The sequence below is a fragment of the Pongo pygmaeus genome, chromosome 23 (assembly GCF_028885625.2).
Source record: "Pongo pygmaeus isolate AG05252 chromosome 23, NHGRI_mPonPyg2-v2.0_pri, whole genome shotgun sequence".
In the NCBI taxonomy this organism is placed as follows: domain Eukaryota; kingdom Metazoa; phylum Chordata; class Mammalia; order Primates; family Hominidae; genus Pongo; species Pongo pygmaeus.
The window spans coordinates 46,883,029-46,904,190 of NC_085931.1; the positions used below are offsets into that span (position 1 = coordinate 46,883,029).

At 41.0% G+C, this 21,162-nt stretch overlaps 1 protein-coding gene across 24 annotated transcripts in view; it reads right to left on the minus strand.

Moving 5' to 3' along the window:
- Positions 1–21,162, minus strand: part of RBFOX2 (RNA binding fox-1 homolog 2) — a 291,147-nt gene that overhangs the window by 131,166 nt on the left and 138,819 nt on the right. The gene's annotated exons all lie outside the window — the stretch shown is intronic.

Sequence of the window (21,162 nt, forward strand, 5' to 3'; positions counted from 1 at the left end):
GAGGAAAAGGGAACAAAAGAAATGTGAAGGTGAGAGAAGGGAATAGAGAAAACTAGGAAGCTCTGAAGGTCCGATGCAGAAAGAAAGGCATTCTGAACAGTTCAGAGGAGCTTCAGACTGCATAACCTCAATATGCAACAATGGAAATACAGGGAAATGGTGAAGTCCTGGGCACAGAAATTATGAAACTAAAATAAAGGCTGGTCAAGGTAGAAACTGTGAAAACACATATTATGTGCTGCAGATGGAGGTCAAGATCCAAATGGTCAGGTCTTAAGAATATATCAGACTAGCTTAATCTGAGCTGTTCTTATTCAAGGGCTTTGGTGTAAGATGACAAGTCATGGTCTCACTTTTCTTAGCCACATGGAAAGGAATACCATCAAACTCAAAGCAAGAAAAAAGGAATTGGGATCCAGTAAGCTCAAAAGAGGCACTGATAAAAAATGGCTGAGGGTTCAGAGTTGGCTCAGGTTCCAAGAGAAACTAGAGTGCCACCACGCACCAAAGCAAGAAGACCAGGTGAGTAGACTAGCCAATTTAATAAGGGTAATGTTTAACCCCTGGCACATGGTTAATGAGGCATCAAATTATTTGAAAAACCAGCTGACTACTGGCGAGGCAAGCTCCTTAACATAAGGTCAGATTAAACTCTCTAATTTAGAGCAGAGAGATTCGAATTTGTAAAACCTCTGTATCCATAGCTGGGCAGGGCAAGGGTAGGCAGAGAATGACAATTTTAAGCAAGATGATGCTAGAGTTCAAATCAATTCAACATCTACCAAATCCTGACAAGTGTCCAGCACTGTACTAAGTGCTGCCATTGAAGAGTTTACATAGCTAGAATGGCCTGTCCATTACTGGGTTGCTCTTAGAACTCGACATGTTAATGACTGTAAAATGCTTGGTATTGAAACAGGAAAAGTTCTCTTGTCCCCCTCGCTTCTTCAGTGCCCCATTGCTCAAACCTCTAGCGGAGTATACAGACGGGCAGATTGTGGGGCTCTGACCCCATGACAGTGTCTAGGGGTGAGTGTTTACAGCTCCTGAAGACCCAGTGGGCAGGTGTTATAGGGTGCTCTTTTAGTTTGCCGTCTATAGGCGGCTTGTGTTAACCAGCCCAATTAGACCCTCTACCTTGTTGCAAGGGCAGAGGGCTTTCTGTATCCCAGATTCTTGCCTTGGTGTACCAGAAGAATTGGATCATACGTGGACTTGGGGAATGAGTGCAAAGTTTTATTGAGTGGAAGGATTTTTCTGCCAATGTGGGAGCCAGAAGGGAGATGGTTTAGCCCTAGAGTTTGGCAGCTCAGTGGCCTTGGCTCTCCTCCGACTGCCCCAGCCAAACTCCGCCTTGTCCCACCAGTCAATGGCCTGCCAGGGTGCTGACGTCTGTTGGTGTGCTCTTCTGCCGGCTTGCTCCCTTGACGTCCTCCCACCATCCAGCTGCTTGTGTCTTCTTCCGCTGATGTTCTTCTCTTGACGTCTGGCTGCCTGTATGTCTGCCCGCTAGGGTCTCGGGTTTTTATAGGCCTAGGAGGGGGGACATGGCAGGCCAGGATGGTCTTGAAAAATGCAACACTTGGGCATGAAAGCTGGAGTGCCTCTACTCACCTACGTCCATAGGGGTGGAGCCCTAGCCAGGGGTCACCTTTCTCCACCCAGCACTTCCCTGACCCCCTCCCGTGCAAGTATTAAGCCTGGCAAATAGTAGGCATTCAAAAATCAGCAACTTTATAATTAGCACCACCATTATCTCAATACCCATTACCACACTGCAGTGATTACAGATTTTTAATTCTAAAAGAAATAGCTTTAAACTGCAAAATTTGTTACCGATTTGGTTGTTTCTTTTTTCTTTTTTTGAGACACAGTCTTGCTGTCACCTAGTGCAGCGGCATGACCTCGGCTCACTGCAACCTCCGCCTCCCCAGTTCAAGCAATTCTCATGCCTTGGCCTCCCAAGTATCTGGGATTACAGGTGTGCACCACCACGCCCAGCTGATTTTTGCATTTTTTGTAGCAACAGGGTCTTGTCATGTTGGCCAGGCTGGTCTCGAGCTCCTGACTTCAAGCGATCCACCCACCTCCCAAAGTGCTGGGATTACAGGCCACCACGCCCGACCCTGAATGGGTTGTTTCTTAAGACTATGCCCATCAGGCTAAGGATTTATACTAATGCTAGGGCAAGACTTCATCCCACTCATAGCATAGTTCCTACAATAGTACTAGTGACAATGTTTCTGACAAACTTTGTCAATCAGTCATGCAAATATTAGCACCAACACAGTCTCCCATGCATGTCACCCCAATTTTTTACATCCTGTGAGTCAACTCTATAGTTGGTTGTTGATATTCACAAAGGAGAAAAACCACTGCCACTGAGACTGCAGAACAACTAGATAAAAGTCTCACTCTGTTGCCTAGGTTGGAGTACAGTGGCAGGATCTTGGCTCACTGCAACTTCTGCCTCCCTGGTTGAAATGGTTATCATGCCTCAGCCTCTCGTGTAGCTGGGATTACAGACAGGTGTCACCATGCCCAGCTAAATTTTTTTGTTATTTTTAGTAGAAGCAAGGTTTCTCCATATTACCCGAGTTGGTCTCAAACTCCTGGCCTCAAGTGCTCCGCCCACCTCCCAGAGTGCTGGGATTACAAGAGTGAGCCACGGCGCCCAGCCATAACTACTTCCAAATGTCACAGATCAAAAGGGAGAAATTGGAAGGGACAGCACAAGATCTTTCTTTCCCTGAAAAGTAAAAAATACATGACTGTCATCTCATCAATTCATACTTATTAACTGCCCATATGACGAATTAGATGTTTTAGTAAAGGCATACATGCAAAGAAGTATCACTAGCCTCCTCACAACTCTAAGAAATAATGCTGTGAGGAAACCTGCCTAGCGAAAGGCAGTAGACTACAGGAAAAGAAATCAAACATGCAATAAATGTAAAGCATGTACAAGGCAATGTAAAAGGTACAAAGCAATTTACCTAGAGTAAGTTTAATTTAAAGCTTTTCAGTATGTTGAGCGGAAAAAAGAGCTCTTTTAAAGAGCTAATAAATCTAGTAAACTTACAAGTTGTCAAAAACATATCCAATTCAGGAAAGGGGTGGATGGAGGCAGAAAACATAACATGAGACATAAAAGACAGAATGAAAGAAAAAGAAAGATGGTCAAAAACAGAGAGGAAATTTGACATAAACAATCCTAAATATCTTAGGGAGGGAAAAAAATCTTAGGGAGAGAGGAAAATAAGGGAAGGAAATGAACATGGAAGTAATAGTGATTAAGCTGGAATGCATCATAGCTATTAACGGGTTCAACATCTCTGTTTTACTGATAAATGAATTGTGGCCTAATGAGGTTAAGTAATTTCCTTGAGTTTGCACAGCTACATAGTAGCAAGTCTACCAAGGTGATTAACACACAGTAAATACTCAAATTTTTTTATGAATTAAAAAGATAAGTGTTATGGACCAAGTGTTTGTGTCCCCCCAACTCCAAGTTCCTATGTTGAGGCCCTAACTCACCTCTCTGCCCCCTGCCCACCCCTGTAGCTATATTAGGAGACGGGGCTTCTAAGGAAATAATTAATGTTAAGTAAGGTGGGGGTGATAGGGGAGTGGTGCTGCTCCAATAGGATCATTGTCTTTATAAGAGACACCAGAGAACTTGCTCCCCTCCCCACTCCTCTATCCCTATGCACAAAGAAGAGGTTGTCTGAGCACAAGACTAGATGGCAGCCACTTACAAGCCACGAGAGGAGGCTTCAGAATGAAACCTGCCTTGCTGGCTCCTTGGTCTTGGACTTCCAAGATCAATTTTCTGTTGGTTAAGCCACTCAGACTGTGGTAATTTGTGACAGCAGCCCTAGCAGACTAAGATAATGAGCATTAAAGTCTTCTAGCATTCAAAATGAAAAGAAACAGAAAAGTAAAGGAAAGAGGGAGTGAGGTAATATTTATATTTTAAGTTTATTAAATAGTTTATAATTAACTATTAGTTTATACTTAACTATTTAACAAACCTAAAATATAAATATTACTTTTGTTTAATGGTGATTTGTACTCACTCCCTCTTTACTTTTCTATTAGAGAACGAAAAGGGGGCCACTGAGCCTCTGGCTAGGTTTAGTTTATGCAAAATTCCAGGTTACATTTCTAAAGCTTCCCTAAAGGTACCTACGGGTAGTAGAAACTCAAACTTTCATTCAATGAATGAGTAGTCAGAATTGATTCTGTACTTACAAAAGTAACACATCCTTTACCCACTCCCCAAACTATGCACCATCAACTGTGAATTAATAAATGCTCACAAGGGTGTGTGTGTGTGTGTGTGTGTGTGTGTAAGGGGTGTGTGTGTGTGTGTGTGTGTGTGTGTGTGTGTGTGTCTTGTAGCCCATATCGTAAATACATAGACTACCACATAAGAATCTGGACAAGTCCCAACTACACTTTTCCAACCTGCCTATTCTCCTAGCCCCTCCTTATTTTTATCCCCCTAGGAGTTTAGCCATCACATATTAAATTTTACATTTTATTGGGAAAACAAAGATACCATTTTAACTAACAAATTTTAAGAAAACTACTGTATTTTGTTTTGTGAAATAGTAAAAAAAAAAAAAAGCTTGATTGTCCAATTCTAATATAAATTTTGAAAGCTGTAGTTGAAATTTAGTTTACTTCTTAAGTCAAAGAGGTAAATGTTAAGAATTCAAAGGAAAATGAGGGTTACTGAAAAAACGCAAATCACTGATAAATAAAGGTAGAAATCTAATACTTTTAATTGTGTATTACAGTGCTGTTCACTACCCAAATTGCTGGCAAATAGCATGGCCTTAATAACTGATGAATGAATGGGCTAAATATGTACTAGAAAAAGAAATGTGAACCCAGAACTTATAAATATGGTGGCGGGTACTTTTAAGTAGCATTTTATTTTTTTTTTATTTTTTTTGAGATGGAGTCTTGCTCTGTCACCCAGGCTAGAGTGCAGTGGCATGATCTCGGCTCTCTACAAGCTCCACCTCCCAGGATCAAGGTATTCTCCTGCCTCAGCCTCCCGAGTAACTGGGCATTAAGTAGCATTTTAGTGGTCTTTGTTACTGAAATGTGCCCAGAAAAAAAGATTATACCAAGAAAAGGGAGCAAAAAGAGTACTGTTTTCCTTGTAATGTTTATTAGGTAATATATAATAGGCAGTACCACAGCTCATCTTACAGATGAAAGACACTTAAAGCCCCAAAACAAAACTCCTTTAAACGGATGCCTAAATGGGTTCACTACCTCTGTTCTGAAAAAGGATATTGTACTCATTATATAATCTATCTAAAATTTACAAAATAAGTCATATTCTAAAAATGCATTTTTATTTCAGTTTTTTAGAACTCTGATCACATTCTCCCATTAAGAAACACACACACACACACACACACACACACACACACATTTATAAATGATGGCTGTGTTTCTAGACCAGATATCACAAGAGCCTAGTAATCACGGGGAAAACATTTGAGCACACTGTACCAGTAATGTACCTGAACTACTATCCATCTGAAATAAAAATAAACAAAAAACAAGATAGCTAAAATAGCAGAAAATTACAAATAATGCCAATGTAATTAAATAAGAGATACTTTTCCCCCAGATCACCTTGCACGTTGGTTGGTAGATGACAAATTTAATCACTGACTAAGAAAGTAGAGACTTCTGTAGATTTAGAGGAAGGAGTAGGAGTACTTTCAAGGGTTTTAGTCACTGGTGCAACTTTTTAAAAAATAATTTCAATTTTATTTCAACACCTACAGCATTCCCATTTTCCCTGATACAAATGTAATTCTAGTCAATCAACCATAAGTTAGGTAATTTTTTATTTGATAATGAAACAAAGACATGAAGATAAGGAAAAAGAAACAGCAAGATTTAAAACAGAATAGGGAAGCAAAAAATGCTTAATAAATACTTGCTAAAAGGAGAGGAAGGGAGAAAGGAAGAGAAAAGAAAGAGGGGCAAATGTGGATATATAAAAGAATGCTATTAGTATAAGTAAAGATTAAACAGTAGAAGAGAGAGCTGGAGGTGAAGGGTAGAAAGGAGGACCTAACATACCCATGATATTTTTAAAGGAGAAAGAGACTTGGTGATAAGGAGGAGACCCTCAATCAGTTCTCAGTATTGCCACTCAGGAGTACAACAGACTCAGAACTGCTGGGATGGGTCTGGAACAGTAACAATCATAACTAACATATACTGAACATTTACTATGCACCAAGAACTGTTCTGAGAGCTTTACATGGCTCAAAACAACCCTCTGTGATAGATATTATGCTATTCTCATTTTACAGATGAGAAAGCATGGTAATTTATCCAATGTCGTTCAGACAGAATGCATCAGAACCAGATTTGGACCCAGTTAATTTGGTTCCAAAGCTTGTGCCATTAAAGCACTACTGCCTCAATAGTACAAAGCACTGGTCCCTGCGATGTGAGAGAGAATAGCTGATGTCAACTAGAGTTCTACCACTATAAATTCCGTTACTGAAAAAAATCACAGGTAAAAAAACCTCTAGAATTTGACAAATATTTATTGAACACCATTCATTATTCTAGACACTGAAGATACAGCAGCAAACAAACCAGACAAAAAACTCTAAAAGAGGAGACAGCTGAGAAAAAAAGTTTTTATTTTACATACATATACATACTTCTACTACACACACACACACACACACACACACACACAGAGTTTGTTTTGTTTTTAAAGATACAGGGTCTCAAGCCAGGCGCAGTGGCTCACTCCTGTAATCCCAGCACTGTGGGAGGCCGAGGTTGGTGGATCCCCTAAGATCAAGAGTTCAAGACCAGCCTGGTGAACACGGTGAAACCTGTCTCTACTAAAAACACAAAAAATTAGCCGAGCATGGTGGTATGCACCTTTAAACCCAGCTACTCAGGAGGCTGAGGCTGGAGAATCGCTTGAACCCAGGAGGTGATGGTTGCAGTGAGCCGAGATCATGTCATTGCACTCCAGCCTGGGTGACAAGAGTGAAGCTCCATCTAAATAAATAATAAAATAAAATAAAGATACAGGGTCTCACTCTGTCGTCCAGGATGGAGTGCAGTCTGCACAATTAGAGCTCACTGCAGCTTTGGTCTCCTGGTCTCAAGCAATCCTCTTGTCTCAGCCTCCAAGTAGCCAGGACTACAGGTGCATGCCATCTCCCAAGTAGCTAGGACTACAGGTGTGTCCCACCATCCCTGGCTAATTTTTAAACTTGCTTTTGTAGAGATGGGGTACCACTATGTTGCCCATGCTGGTCTTGAACTCCTTGCCTCAAGGAGTTCCTCTCACCTTGGCCTCCCAAAGTCTTGGGATTATAGGGGTAAACCACCATGCATGGCCTGTTTTTTTATTTTTTATTTTTTATTTATATTGTCACCCAGGCTGGAGTGCAGAGGCACGATCTTGGCTCACTGCAAGCTCCGCCTCCCGGGTTCACATCATTCTCCTGCCTCAGCCTCCAGAGTGGCTGGGACTATAGGTGCCCGCCACCACACCCGGCTAATTTTTTGTATTTTTAGTAGAGACAGGGTTTCACCATGTTAGCCAGGATGGTCTCGATCTCCTGACCTCGTGATCCGCCCCCCTCGGCCTCCCAAAGTGCTGGGATTACAGGCATGAGCCACCGTGCCTGGCAATATGGCCTATTTTTCTAATATTTAGAAGATAAATGCTATGAAAAATTTAAAGTAAAATGGCTTTCAAAAGGCCTTATTGAATAGGTAACATTTGAGCAAAAATTTGAAGGCCAGGAGGAAGACATGAGTATATCTGGAGAGAAGCATTACAGGCAGAAGAAACAAGTACAGTAAGCCCTCCATAGTTGTGGGTTCTGCATCCCTGGATTCAACCAACCATGAATGGGAAATATTTGGGGCAGGGCGAATAATCCGTACTGGATATGTACAGTCTTTTTTTCCTTGTCACTGTGAATGGTGTTCCAGAAACAATATAACAGCTATTTACATAAAATTTACACTTCATTAGGTACCATAAACACTCCAGAGATTATTTAAAGTATACAGGAGAATATGTGTAGGTTATATGCAAATGCCACACTATTTTATATCAAGGACTTGAGCATCTGCGGATTTGGGTATCTTTAAGAGGCTCTGGAACCAACCCCCTCATGAATACCATGGAACAGCTGTACAAAGTGCCTGGCAAATTTGAGGAACGGCCAAAAGGCCTAAGTAGCTGTGAGAAATGAGAACAGGAGGAGATGAAAGTCAAACAAGTACCTAGGAGCAGGCTTGACTGGAGCCTTGGGACTCTAGCTTTTCTTCTGAGCGAAACACATCAGTGGATTTTGTGCATGATCAGATTCATATTTTCAAAGGATTATGTGAGATGCTGTGATTCGAATAAATTCTTCAGTGTCAATAGTGGAGAGAGTGAGACCAGGCAGCAGACTATTATAAAAATCTGGGCAAGAGAGGATGGAATACAGAACCAGGATCGAAGTGGCAGAGCTAGTAGGATGGGGACGGCAGCTCATGCCTATAATCCCAGCACTTTGAGAGGCCAGGGTGGGTGGATCACTTGAGGCCAGGAATTTGAGACCAGCATGGCCAACATGGCAAAACCCTGTCTCTACTAAAAATACAAAAATTAGCTAGGCATGGTGGCGCATACCTGTAATCCCAGCTACTCAGGTAGCTGATGCACAAGAATCGCTTGAACCTGAGAGGCAGAGGTTGCAGTGCGCCAGATCATGCCATGGCACTGCAGCCTGGGTGACAGAGCGAGACTCTGTCTGAAAAAAAAAAAAAGGGAGGAAGAAGAAGAGCTAGTATGGATTGAATTTAGGTTATTTTTGAAAGGCAGAACCTAAAGGATTTGCTAATTAACAGGACTGCAGTGAGGGAGAAAGAGGAGTCCAGGATGACTAAGGTTTTTTTTGGCTCAAGTAACAGAAATATGTCATTATCTGAGAAGAAGAAAACTGTGGGTTAGCAAGTCTGAGGGCAGAGGCAGGCAAGTAAAGGCCAGGAGTTCAGCTTTGGACATGTCAAGTTTGAGGTAACTATTATATTACAGATGGAAATGTCAAGTAGGCAGTTAGATATGAGCTTCTAGAGAGAGTTCTAGCTAGAGGTATACATTTGAGAGTCAAGAACATACAGACAGAATTTAACACCCAGTATATCATCAGAGTCCACTGGGCCCAACTTTTCTTTTCGAGCAGTTCAGTTCTACTTGTAAGTATTTATACTTTATGATTTTTCTTTCTTAGAGGTATTCCAAAAAGAAAACAGAAAAACAAAATTGTTACTTTAAAAATAAACTATTTTATCTTGTAATAATACATGTGTTCCTTGGACCCTTTTATAAACCTAAGATTCATTGTGAAATTTTAGAAGATCTTTATTTTTCCTATATCTTGAAACATTCTGACTTTTCAGTAACTTTTACTTTTTAACTATTCCCACTATTCCCAGCCATGGAAGGAAGGGAGGGAGGGAGGGAAGGAGGAAAGGAGGGATAGGCAAAAAGGACAAAAACCATGGGGTATTATAAAAGGTATTAAAAGATATAGACAGCATTCAAATGTGATTGATAGTTACTGTAGGGGTAATATCTAATTAGTTGCATGAAACTTTGACAGCTGGGCGTGGTGGCTCACGCCTGTAATCCCAGCACTTTGGGAGGCCGAGGTGGGCGGATCACGAGGTCAGGAGATCAAGACCATCCTGGCTAACATGGTGAAACCCCGTGTCTACTAAAAATACAAAAATATTAGCCGGGCGTGGTGGCAGGCGCCTGTAGTCCCAGCCACTCTGGAGGCTGAGGCAGGAGAATGGTGTGAACCCGGGAGGCGGAGCTTGCAGTGAGCCGACGATCGTGCCATTGCACTCCAGCTTGGCGACAGAGCGAGACTCCGTCTCAGGTGGCGGGGAGGAGGGGCAAGAAACTTTGGTCAGTCATGGTGGCTCATGCCTATAATCTCAGCACTTTGGGGGGCTGAGGTGGGAAGATCACTTGAGATCACGCATTCAAGACCAGCCTGGGCAACACAGCCACAGACTTGTCTCTACAAAAAAATAAATAAAAATACAAAAATGGTGGCACACACCTGTAGTCCCACCCAGCTACTCGAGGGGCTAAGGAAGGAGGATAGCCTGAATCCAGGAGACTGAGACTGCATTGAGCTGTGATCGCACCACTGCACTCCAGCCTGGGCAACAGAATCAGACTCTGTCTCCAAAAAAAAAAGAAAGAAATTTTTTTTTAATATCTAATGCAGTTGTTTTTTCACTATCCCTTTATTCTTGTTTCTTAATTATAAGAAAACTTAGGGCCGGGCACAGTGGCTCACACCTATAATCCCAGCACTTTGGGAGGCCGAGGCGGGTGGATCATGAGGTCAGGAGTTCGAGACCTGCCTGGCCAATATGGTGAAACCCTGTCTCTAATAAAAATATAAAAATTAGCCGAGTGTAGTGGCGTGCACCTGTAGTCCCAGCTACTTGGGAGGCTGAGGCAGGAGAAATGCTTGAACCCGGGAGGCAGAGGTTGCAGTGAGCCAAGATCACGCCACTGCACTCCAGCCTGGACAACAGAGTGAGAGACCCTGTCTCAAAAAAAAAAAAGAAAAGAAAAGAAAAAAAGAAAAGAAAGAAAAGAAAAAAGCAAAAAAAAAGAAATGAAAAGAAAAGAAAACTTAATATATGTTAAAGGAAACAAAAGTTTTACCCAGCTGGTAAAACTTTCCTGGTTAGCTGAGAACTAAAGCCATGAGAGTGGATGAAAGAGAATCAAAAAAAGAGCTGAAAGGACTTGGCTTAAAATATTACAACTTTAAAACTGAGTACAAACTTCCAATGAGCTGGGAAGAAAATCAGGAAAGTTTGATGTCCTGCAAGTCAAGTATCCAAGAAAGTGAATTAGAGAACAAAGTGATCAGTGATAGAATATTCTACAGATAGGTCAAGTAAGATGAGGGCTGAGACCAGACCACTAGATTTAGCAGCATGGAAGTTACTGGCAACTTGGACAAGAGCCCTTTCAGCGGTGTGGTTGCAATAAAAACCTGGCTGCGTGGGTTTAAGAGGAGAACTGATACAATCAAATATAAACAACTCTACTGAGTTTTGCTTTAAAGGAAAAGAAATTCAGCAGTTGCTGGCAAAGTGAGGTCAAGAGTATTATTTGTAAATAAGTGGAAGAACAGCTTAACTGTATGCTGACGGGACTAATCCAATAAAGACAGAAAACTTGATGACCCCAGAGAGAGGGGAGAGAATTGCTGGGTCCATGTCCTAAACAGACTAGCAGAGATACGACCTAGTATACAACTGGAAGGTTCACTTTATATAGGAAGGCAAATGCTTCATGAGTGAGGGGATAGTTTATTGATACTAATGAGAGAAACTGGGTAAATATGGGCATGGGAAATCCTCTCCTGATTGCTTCAGTTTTGCACATATCATCTGGTACTGATGACCTGTAAGCAAAAGCCAAAAGAAGCAATTTAACAACAGCATGTCATTCTGGGAGCCTAGATGGCAGGGTATTAGGGCTCCTTTCTCAATTGCCCTCTGGGTTTCTGTTCTCTAAAATCCTTGCAATCACTAAACGGCATAACTTTTTCTACAAAAGAAAGGCAGGGAATTGGGGGGCACAAAAGAGTCACTGATCCATACTGACTCTGAAATCTAGCAGGGCAAATGCTGAAAGTTCCTTGATTAGGTCTCAACACTGGGAAAAGAATTCTCCATGACTTTTGCCTTCATCTCTAGGCTCCTGCTTCCAACCTCTGAGTCATCTTTCCCTTTTGATGAAAGGTGGCATGTGTTAGCTCTTGAGCACTTTCTCAGCCTGCTTCCTGCCAGCAGAATGCTAGGGGTGTCCGACAGCCTCTTTTCATTTTGTACTGTTTCTTTTCCTGTTCAGTCCTAGCTACAGTGGATTTCCTGCAAATCTCACCACAATAGACAAAAGCTATACCCATAGATCTCTCCAAGAGGAACTCTTCTCTACCTCCACCTTGGGCTCCTGCTAAAAAGGCTAGAAGCCCTATTGTTTGACTGAGAGGCCTTTAGTGTGACTGAAGAGTATGCTAAGGCACTACCTTCTCAGGTCTTAACAACAGGCTTTAAAGGCACGGCCTCGGCTTTTTAGACCACCATTCTCCCTGGAGTGGCTCTTGAATTGATCTTTGCCATGTCTTAATTTCATCATCCTTTGCCAACCAGAAAGGCTGAGAATTTTCAAAATCATCAAGTTCTGGCTCCTTTTTTAACAGTGCTTCCCTCAATTTATTTATTTCCCCTCATACTTTAGGCAGCAAGAAGGAACCAGAGGGGATCTGCAATGTTTTGTTTAGAAGTTTACTTAGCTAGATCTCTCAGTTCTGCTTTCCACAACTACTCAGTTGCTTTCCACAAAGCTACTCAGTTGCTTTCCACAAAGCTACTCAGTTGCTTTCCACAAAGCAACTCAGTTGCTTTCCACAACTACAAATGATAGTGTTGCTAAACTTTCTACCACTACATAACAAGGATCCCTTCTTCCAGTTTCTTTCCTTTAAGACCTCGTGACAATCGCCTCAAAGTCCCATTTTTACAATGTGTTCAAGGTATTCTAATCTTATACTAACACTCTCCTTAAAAGTCCACTGCCGTTTCAAAGTCACTCCCAGTTTAGATTTTCACCAAAAAGCACCCCACTATTGGTACCAAAATCTGTAGTTATCTTTTTTTTTTTTTTTTTTTTTTGATACAGGGTCTCGCTCTCTTGGTCAAGTTCTCACTCTCAGCTCATTGCAGCTTACACTTTCCCAGGCTCAGGTGATCCTCCCATCTCAGCCTCCCAAGAAGCTGGACTACAGGCGCGCACCACCTTGCCCAGCTAATTTTTGTATTTTTAGTAGAGATGGGGTTTTGCTATGTTGCCTAGGCTGGTCTCAAACTCCCGGGCTCAAGCGATCCGCCTGCCTCGGCCTTACAATGTGCTGGGATTACAGACGTGAGCCACCACACTCGGCCTAGTTATCTATTTCTATGTAACAATTCATTTTCAATCACAGTAGCTTAAAACAGCATTTATTATCTCAGTTTATGTGGATCAGAAATCCAGCTGGGTAAGCTAAGTGCTTCTGGTTCAGGGACTCTCACAAGGCTACAGTCAAGGTGTTGGCTGGGGCTGCAATCATTAAAGCTTGACAATCGAGGATCCACCACCAAACTCACTCACCTGGCTGCTGGCAGGCCACTAGCTATTAGGCCTAGAATCACTGGCTCGTGGGCCTTCCCACAGGGCTACTTAACAGTGTAAGGGCTCTGAGAGAAAGGTAGAGAGGGCAAGCACCCAAGATAAAAGCCACAGTCTCTTTGTAACCAAATCTTGGAAGTGACATCTCATCACTTTTTCCATATTCTATGCATTCAAAGTGAGTCACTAGGTCCAGCCTATAAGGGGAAGAGAATACACAAGGGTATGAATATCAGGAGGTGGGAATCACCAGGGACCATCTTAGATGCTGCCTATCATAGACTAGCTGAACGTATTACAACATATTGGTTAAGAGTACTGACTCTGAAGCAAGACTGCGCATTTGAATCTTCCTTACCCGTTGTAAGATGAAACAAGACAATAGTAATGAAAGCATCAGACCCAGTGCCTCCTATCATAGGAGGCAATCGGGAATTTGTTTTCTTATCTCTTCTAATCCCAACTGCCTTTAACAATCGAAAATTTCTCCAGTTTGAATATTATCTGCAAACGTCCAATATTAGAGCAACTTGTTGAGCAACATGCAAAAATGGTTTTGATTTTCAATGAATCCAAGAAACTTATTTTTAATAACCTTAATTTAATAAAATTAAACACAAAAATAAAAATAAATATCTAAAAATACTTAAATATAGCAGAGGAGAACATAGACACAGTAACAATTGATCTTCCCAACACGTGCTCTAACCCCCCACCCCTGCCCAGCCTTTGGCATCTACTGTACTGTTTAGTGAGACCTTCAGTCCCATCTTGCCAAAAAAAAACAATGTTTTTTACCTAACTGGCAATTTCAAGTACTGTACAAGAAGCAGAATAAATAAATCATTAAGAATATTTTATGTGGATGTTAATTTATCTAAGAAATAGTACTTAACAACTCTACTGGGAAATAATCATGCCTATTTTACAGATGAGACACAAGAGCATAAAGATCATGTGTCTAATCATATGGCAGGCTAATGACTAGGCCAGGGACAGAAATGTAACTACCATATGATGAGAAACACAATGAAACCATAGTCAGTTTTCTGATTTTCATGGATACAAGAATCTTGCCAGTGATTAAAGGTTCATCTCACACACTCAGGAAAAATAATTTGACAGTTATTTTAGGGAATGAAAGCTAGGTCCTGATTTATTTAACCTCTGAATAGATGGTCTATATTTAAATAAGCAAGTAAAACACTGCACAAGTTAATACACAATGAAGACAGTACAGAGCCTACAGATTTGGGTTAAGTGAAACCCAAACCTAATTTTTTTTTTTTTTTTTTTTTTTTTTTTTTTGAGACAGAGTCTCGCTCTGTCACCCAGGCTGGAGTGCAGTGGCACGATCTGGGCTCGCTGCAATCTCCACCTCCCGGGTTCACGCCATTCTCCTGCCTCAGCCTCCTGAGTAGCTGGGACTACAGGCACCCGCCACCACACCCAGCTAATTTTTTGTATTTTTAGTAGAGACGGGTTTTCACCGTGTTAGCCAGAATGGTCTCGATCTCCTGACCTTGTAATCCGCCCACCTCGGCCTCCCAAAGTGCTGGGATTACAGGCGTGAGCCACCACGCCCGGCCCAAACCCAATATTTTAGTTGAACACTTTGCTACCCAGACAGTTCATTATACCTAGAATATCCAATTAACTTTTCAACCAATATCTGTGGAATGTCTATTCTATGCTGGCCTTCAATTACAAGTAACGTATGTTCTCTTATTTAATAATAGTGAAAGATGCTAAAAAAAAATCTGTGAAGAGGAGCACCAAGTTCTAACATTCAGAAAAACATATTAATTCTAAACAGGAATGTAATGAATGCTTTCAACTAGATTACAACTTTTAAAAGCAATATAGTCGTGTGCTGCTTAATGCCAGGCACACATCCTGTGAAATGTGTTGTTAGGTGATTTCACAGCTGTGAGATCATCATAGAGTGTACTTACATAAACTCAGATGGCCTAGCCTACTACACACCTCGGCTATACGGTATGTACGACCTATTGCTCTTAGGCTACAAACATGTACAGCAGGTGACTACTGAATACTATACTGTGGGCAATCGTAACACAATGGTATTTATGTACCCAAACACAGAAAAGGGACAGTAAAGATACAATTGTTATTTATACACTCTTATGAAACCACCGTAAGACTGAACTGCGTTGACTGATGCGTTCAACTGCATTGATGAATGATGCGGTTCATAGCTACCTGAAACGTCTTTATGTGGTACATGACTGAACAGTTTTCCAGAACCAAGAAGGAGAAGGGGAGTTAGTGAAGTAAGACTACAACTCCTAAAATATATTTTTGTTGTTGTTGGGAAAAGGACCAGAGGAAATATATCTTGGGTGTTTAATCCTCCACCCTCCTTCTCCCTCTTGTCAATATATGTGCTTTGACCACGCTGATTTTCTACTCCTCCAAACGAACAATTTAAAATCTACGATAAGTATTTACTTACTTGGTTCCAAATTTAGTCCTTAATTTATATATTTTACAACAACAAAATTCCATATTCTGATTTGAAACATGACCAAAAAGAGATAGTTGTTTAACATTAAATGTCATATTAAAACAAATAGTAAAGGCAGCTTTCCTAAATAACTGAAGCTTGCCATCTTTTAGCATTCATGCATAAGACTTTCCTCTCTACTTAAAATCTTTATTCTCACTGTCAAACCCTGACCTCAAGGCCCTTTTACCTCATACCTGAACAACTACAATGGTAACTGTTCTCTATGCCTTTTCTGATCCCATCTCCCGCACTTCCTTGCCCTCCCACGCCCTGGAGGTCATGAGCTATTCTCAGCAAACTCCTCTACACACTCCCCTCTCTTCTGTGATATTCTCTTTACTCTTTTGATCTGAAGGAAACCGGACTGCCCCTGAGATTACTGTTGCTTCTACAGGAAACACTTTTCTCTTACTCATCACATACCTCAGCAGGGGCAAGCATCCGCCTTACTCCCCATTACCATATAGCGTTGGACCTTCCAGATATCCTCTTCCTTCCTTCCCAATACTGCTTCCAAACCACTTCTCTTCCCTCCAGGCAAACTGCACCTACTGCCTGCTAAATAGGGCTCCCTGATTTCATCTCCACTGTTAGTCTTATCACTCTGATAACTTCAACAGCCACATAGATACAACATTTTGGCCTTTTTTTTTGAAGTCTTTAGCACCAACTGTATTTTTCCACCACTTCACCTAAAGCCATTCACCTAGCATCATATTCTAATACAATCATCACCTACAAAAATTTCAAGTATTCTATTATCACACCATCAAGCGTTTGCTTACAATAGTAGTTTGACCCCTGTGGCAATTCTCCAGCCTCCTTAAGATCGATAGTTTACAGGTTGATCGTACCACTTTTTCACTATTACTCCTTCTTATGTTCTACCTCCCTCCAAAGCCAGTTTAGATCCTATGGCCTCATACTATACAGAGTCCTCTCCAAAAAATCTTAATTTCCTTGTCCTCTTTTCCCTTAGTCTAACTCATCTGGCAGCTCCAACTATGTACTTATTCTCTCCTGCATTTAAAGAACGGAAGATCGCTGGATGAAACTCACACAACTGACTCGCCACCACATACATCACATTTATGATCACAAATCTTAAGCCTACTTCATCTCTGTAGTACATTTATTCCCCATTTTTTTTGAGATTACTATTTTATACCTTGCTTCACTCCTCAAATCTGCAATATAGTAGTCATGTATCACTTAATAACAGGAATGTGTTCTGAGAAATGCATCACTGAGCAATTTCATTGTGTGAGAACATCAAAGTGTGCTTACACCAACCCAGATGGTCTAGTCTACTACATACCTAGGCTATACAATACAGCCCATTGCTCTAGGCTATTGTCTTAGTCCATTTAATGTTGCTATAAAGGAATACCTGAGGCTGTGTAATTGATAAAGAAAAGAGGTTTATTTGGCTCACAGTTCTGCAGGTTGTGCAAGAAGTGTGGCACTGGCACCTGCATCTGGTGAGGGTCTCTGGCTGCTTCCACTCATGGCAGCAAGGGAAGAGGGGCTGAAGTCATCAATGACCTCCATATTGCTAAACTCAGGCTTCTGCCCTCATCATTCCACCAAAATAACCCTTGCTAAAGTCACCAATGACTTCCATATTGCTAAATCCAAGGACAGTTTTCAGTGTCTTGACACGATCTCTTATCTTGATTTCCTAATGTCCTGTTCTCCTCCTTAAGAATAAGGTCTCTAAAACCTAGTTCCCTGCTTCCTTTGAAAATCTTGGCCAGGCACACTGACTAAGGCCTGTAATCCCAGCACTCTGGGAGGCCAAGGTCGGCAGATCTCTTCAGGTCAGGAGTTCAAGACCAGCCTGGCCAACATGGTGAAACCTCATCTCTATTAAAAATACAAAAATTACCCAGGCGTAGTGTGGGTACCTGTAATCCCAGCTACTTGGGAGGCTGAGGCAGGAGAATTGCTTGAATCCAGGAGGCAAAGGTTGCAGTGAGCCAAGATCATGCCACTGTGCTCCAGGGTGGGTGACAGAGCAAGACTCCGTCTCAAAAAGGAAAAGAAAAGAGAAGAGAAGAGAAGAGAAGAGAAGAGAAGAGAAGAGAAGAGAAGAAAAGAAAAGAAAAGAAAAGAAAATTCATTCTTCTCCAGGCATTAACTCCTCTTCTTGCTCTACATTCCTCCCTAGACCGTTATCATTTTAAGCCATTATGAGACCCACTCGGGGCATGCAGGTTTCTCACAATAGAGGAAAGCCTCTATCTTTCCTTCTGTTTCCAGACCTAGGTGGCCATGTAAGCAATATTTCCTCTTGAACATCTCAAAGTTACCCAAGTACTAAATCCAAAACCAAACCCATGATCCCTTTCATCTTCCCTCCTACAAAAACCTTGTCCTCTTCTAAATTATAACATCCTGTCAATTTTCCCTTCTGAATCTCTCAATACAGTGCCGCTTCCCTCTAGCCCATCCTATCGTGACCTTCCCTGTCACTCAGACTCTTACACAACCATCACCTAACTTCTCTCTGCACTTTTACTCTCCTCTTAATCTATGTAGGTATCTTTCTAAAAAACAAATCTAATTATAAACTTCACTTCACCCTACTCCCAATCCTACTTAGAATCTTTTAATGGCTTTTCACTGTCAAGTACCGTACCTATCACGGCATCTGATCTTACATGTTATCTGAACTGAGCCATTGTCCACATTTTGTGATAATTCAATTTACTATTAAGTCTAGTTCTCTAACTGTGTAGAGCAATTAGAGTGGCAAAATAGCGATAAAAAGCACTAAATGACTAACGTGAAACCTGAATAATAAGGTGTTGTTATTAGCTTATTTTTCCCTCACACAAAAGAACTTCCAGAAACTTTCACAGATTATCTCAATAATCTCTTGGTCCCATTTTAAAGATTAGGAAACATGTTCAGAAAGACCATACACCGAAAAATGGCACAACCAAGACCCAAAACTGTATCTTTTGACTCACAGTCTGTGACTTTCAAGTTTTATGATAAAGCCATCAGTTACTCACTACTTCATTTCTAAAATGACTGATATGCATTTTTCTAAGATTATTCTATGAATGTTCCTAAGAATATATCTTTTTCGTAACCTGAAAAATCAAGGTATACACAGTTAAGTAATTGTCTCAAGTAACGAAGGGTGACGAAAACAGAATTCAGGTTTCCTTATTTTCATTTCTCTACTCTAGCCTTGTACCATGCTGAATGGTAGTACAGGTAGTGTCCCTCATCTGTGGGAAACATATTCCAAGACCCCCAAGTAGATGCCTGAAACTTTGGGTAGTACTGAATTCTATATATACCATGATAAAGTTTAATTTGTAAGCTGGGCACAGTAAGAGATTAATGATAACTAACAATAAAATTGAATAATTATATACTATAATAAAAGTTACACGAATGTCGTTTCTTTATCTCTCTCAAAATATCATACTTTTGAAGTGTGATTGACCTTGGGTAACTAGAGCTACAGAAAGTGAAGCCATGAATAAGAAGGACTACTATACTGATAAGCTGGAAACCACTGAACAAATACAAGACGAGGCTAATTGTGGTACAGCAAGTTTTAGGGATGGACAAACCACAGTTCAAACTCTAACTCTAACAATTGCAAACTGTGTGACTTTGCAACTTACTGAAATATCTGCTTTCTCATCTGTAAAATGAAGATAATAGCTAACACCCAGGCGCACTGAGGAGTCAATGTTATCACTCAATAGTTTAAAATAAAATAAAATGAAACAAAAAAAAACTCAGGTTCCCCCAAAAGCAGCTAGTGTAAAATGAAATAAGAGCCATAGTTTTTAAAAGATGAGATTGCGTTTCCAGGTCTGCCATTTACTGCTTGTCATATACTCTCTCATGGCTGCTTCCCTCACCTGCACAATAGAGATAAGGGTTAGTCCTTAGCAACGTTGTGAGGATGAAATAGCACATAAAAGAATTTCACTTATGTATGTTAATTGAATAGCACATAAAAATCATTATTATCTGTGTATACAGATTCGGATAGCATTCAAAAATCATTATTATCTGTGCACACAGATTCTCTACCATGGTGTTATAAATTTGTTAAGGGCACACTATGTCTTCGCTCTGTTGCCCAGGCTGGAAAGCAGTGGCGCCATCTCGGCTCACTGCAACCTCTACCTCCTGGGTTCAAGCAATTCTCCTGCCTCAGCCTCCTGAGTAGCTGAGACTACAGGTGTGTGCCATCATGCCCAGCTAATTGTTTGTATTTTTAGTAGAGATGGTGTTTCACCATGTTAGCCAGGATGGTCTCGATCTTCTGACCTCATGATCCACCCACCTTGGCCTTCCAAAGTGCTAGGATTACAGGCGTGAGCCACTAAGGCCGGCCAGGGCACATTATGTCTTTAATCTTTAATTAACTTTGTATTTGCAACAGCTGGCTCTACCCATTATGGGCATTCATTAAATGTTGGCTGAACTGATTTATTAAGAAGACAGGATTGATCTATGATAAAACAACAGTTCAAAATAAAATCCAGAAGTTCATCCATATAGAGCATGAATGAGAGAGTGCCTGGTGCCTGTCCAGCTAAGACTGCACAGACAGGGAGAACATATCCTGTTTTCTGGTAATTTAAGTAAGTGGTCTATAATTATGTTTATTGGATATAAATTGTATAATCATCAAACAAGTAAGTTCCCTCAGTACAGGAATCATATCTGTCTGTCTCTTTCTCTCCCTGTTTTTGATGATGGCGATGAGAGAGGGAAAATAAATGATATAATGAATGCTTAATAGTACTGTACACTGCAAAAAAAAAAAGTTTACAACAAACAATGGGGATTTTTCTCCATCAGGAGGCAACCTTAACAAGGGCTCCCGAGCCATGAGTACTTAACATACAAACTAAGAGGGAAAATATTTCACAAAAAACTAGTTTGTGTTTATCAAAGTTCTCCCTAGGCGAATTCAAAGATACCCTCAACGTGATACAGAAAACACTTTGGAGTGGTGAGCAGTCTGCCTATGCAAATGTTCAAAGCAAAAAGTTGGCTTGTACTAGTTATTTACTGAGCATCTACTGTGTGCCATTCACTGTTAAGTATATTTCATAGATTATCTCAAATCTTCACAACAATCCTGAGTGCCACTATTTTCCCTATATGACAAATGAAACTGAGGCTCAGAGAGGTTAAGTAACTTAACAGTCATACACTTGGAAATGGCAGAGGTGGGATTTAGACCTAGCGAAGTTTCTGAAACCCGTATTCTTTTCACCACCTCATGCTGCCAACTGACGCTACCAAATTCACTAAAAAAAGAGGATGACCCAACAGGAAAGCGGGGAGAAAATCTGGCAAA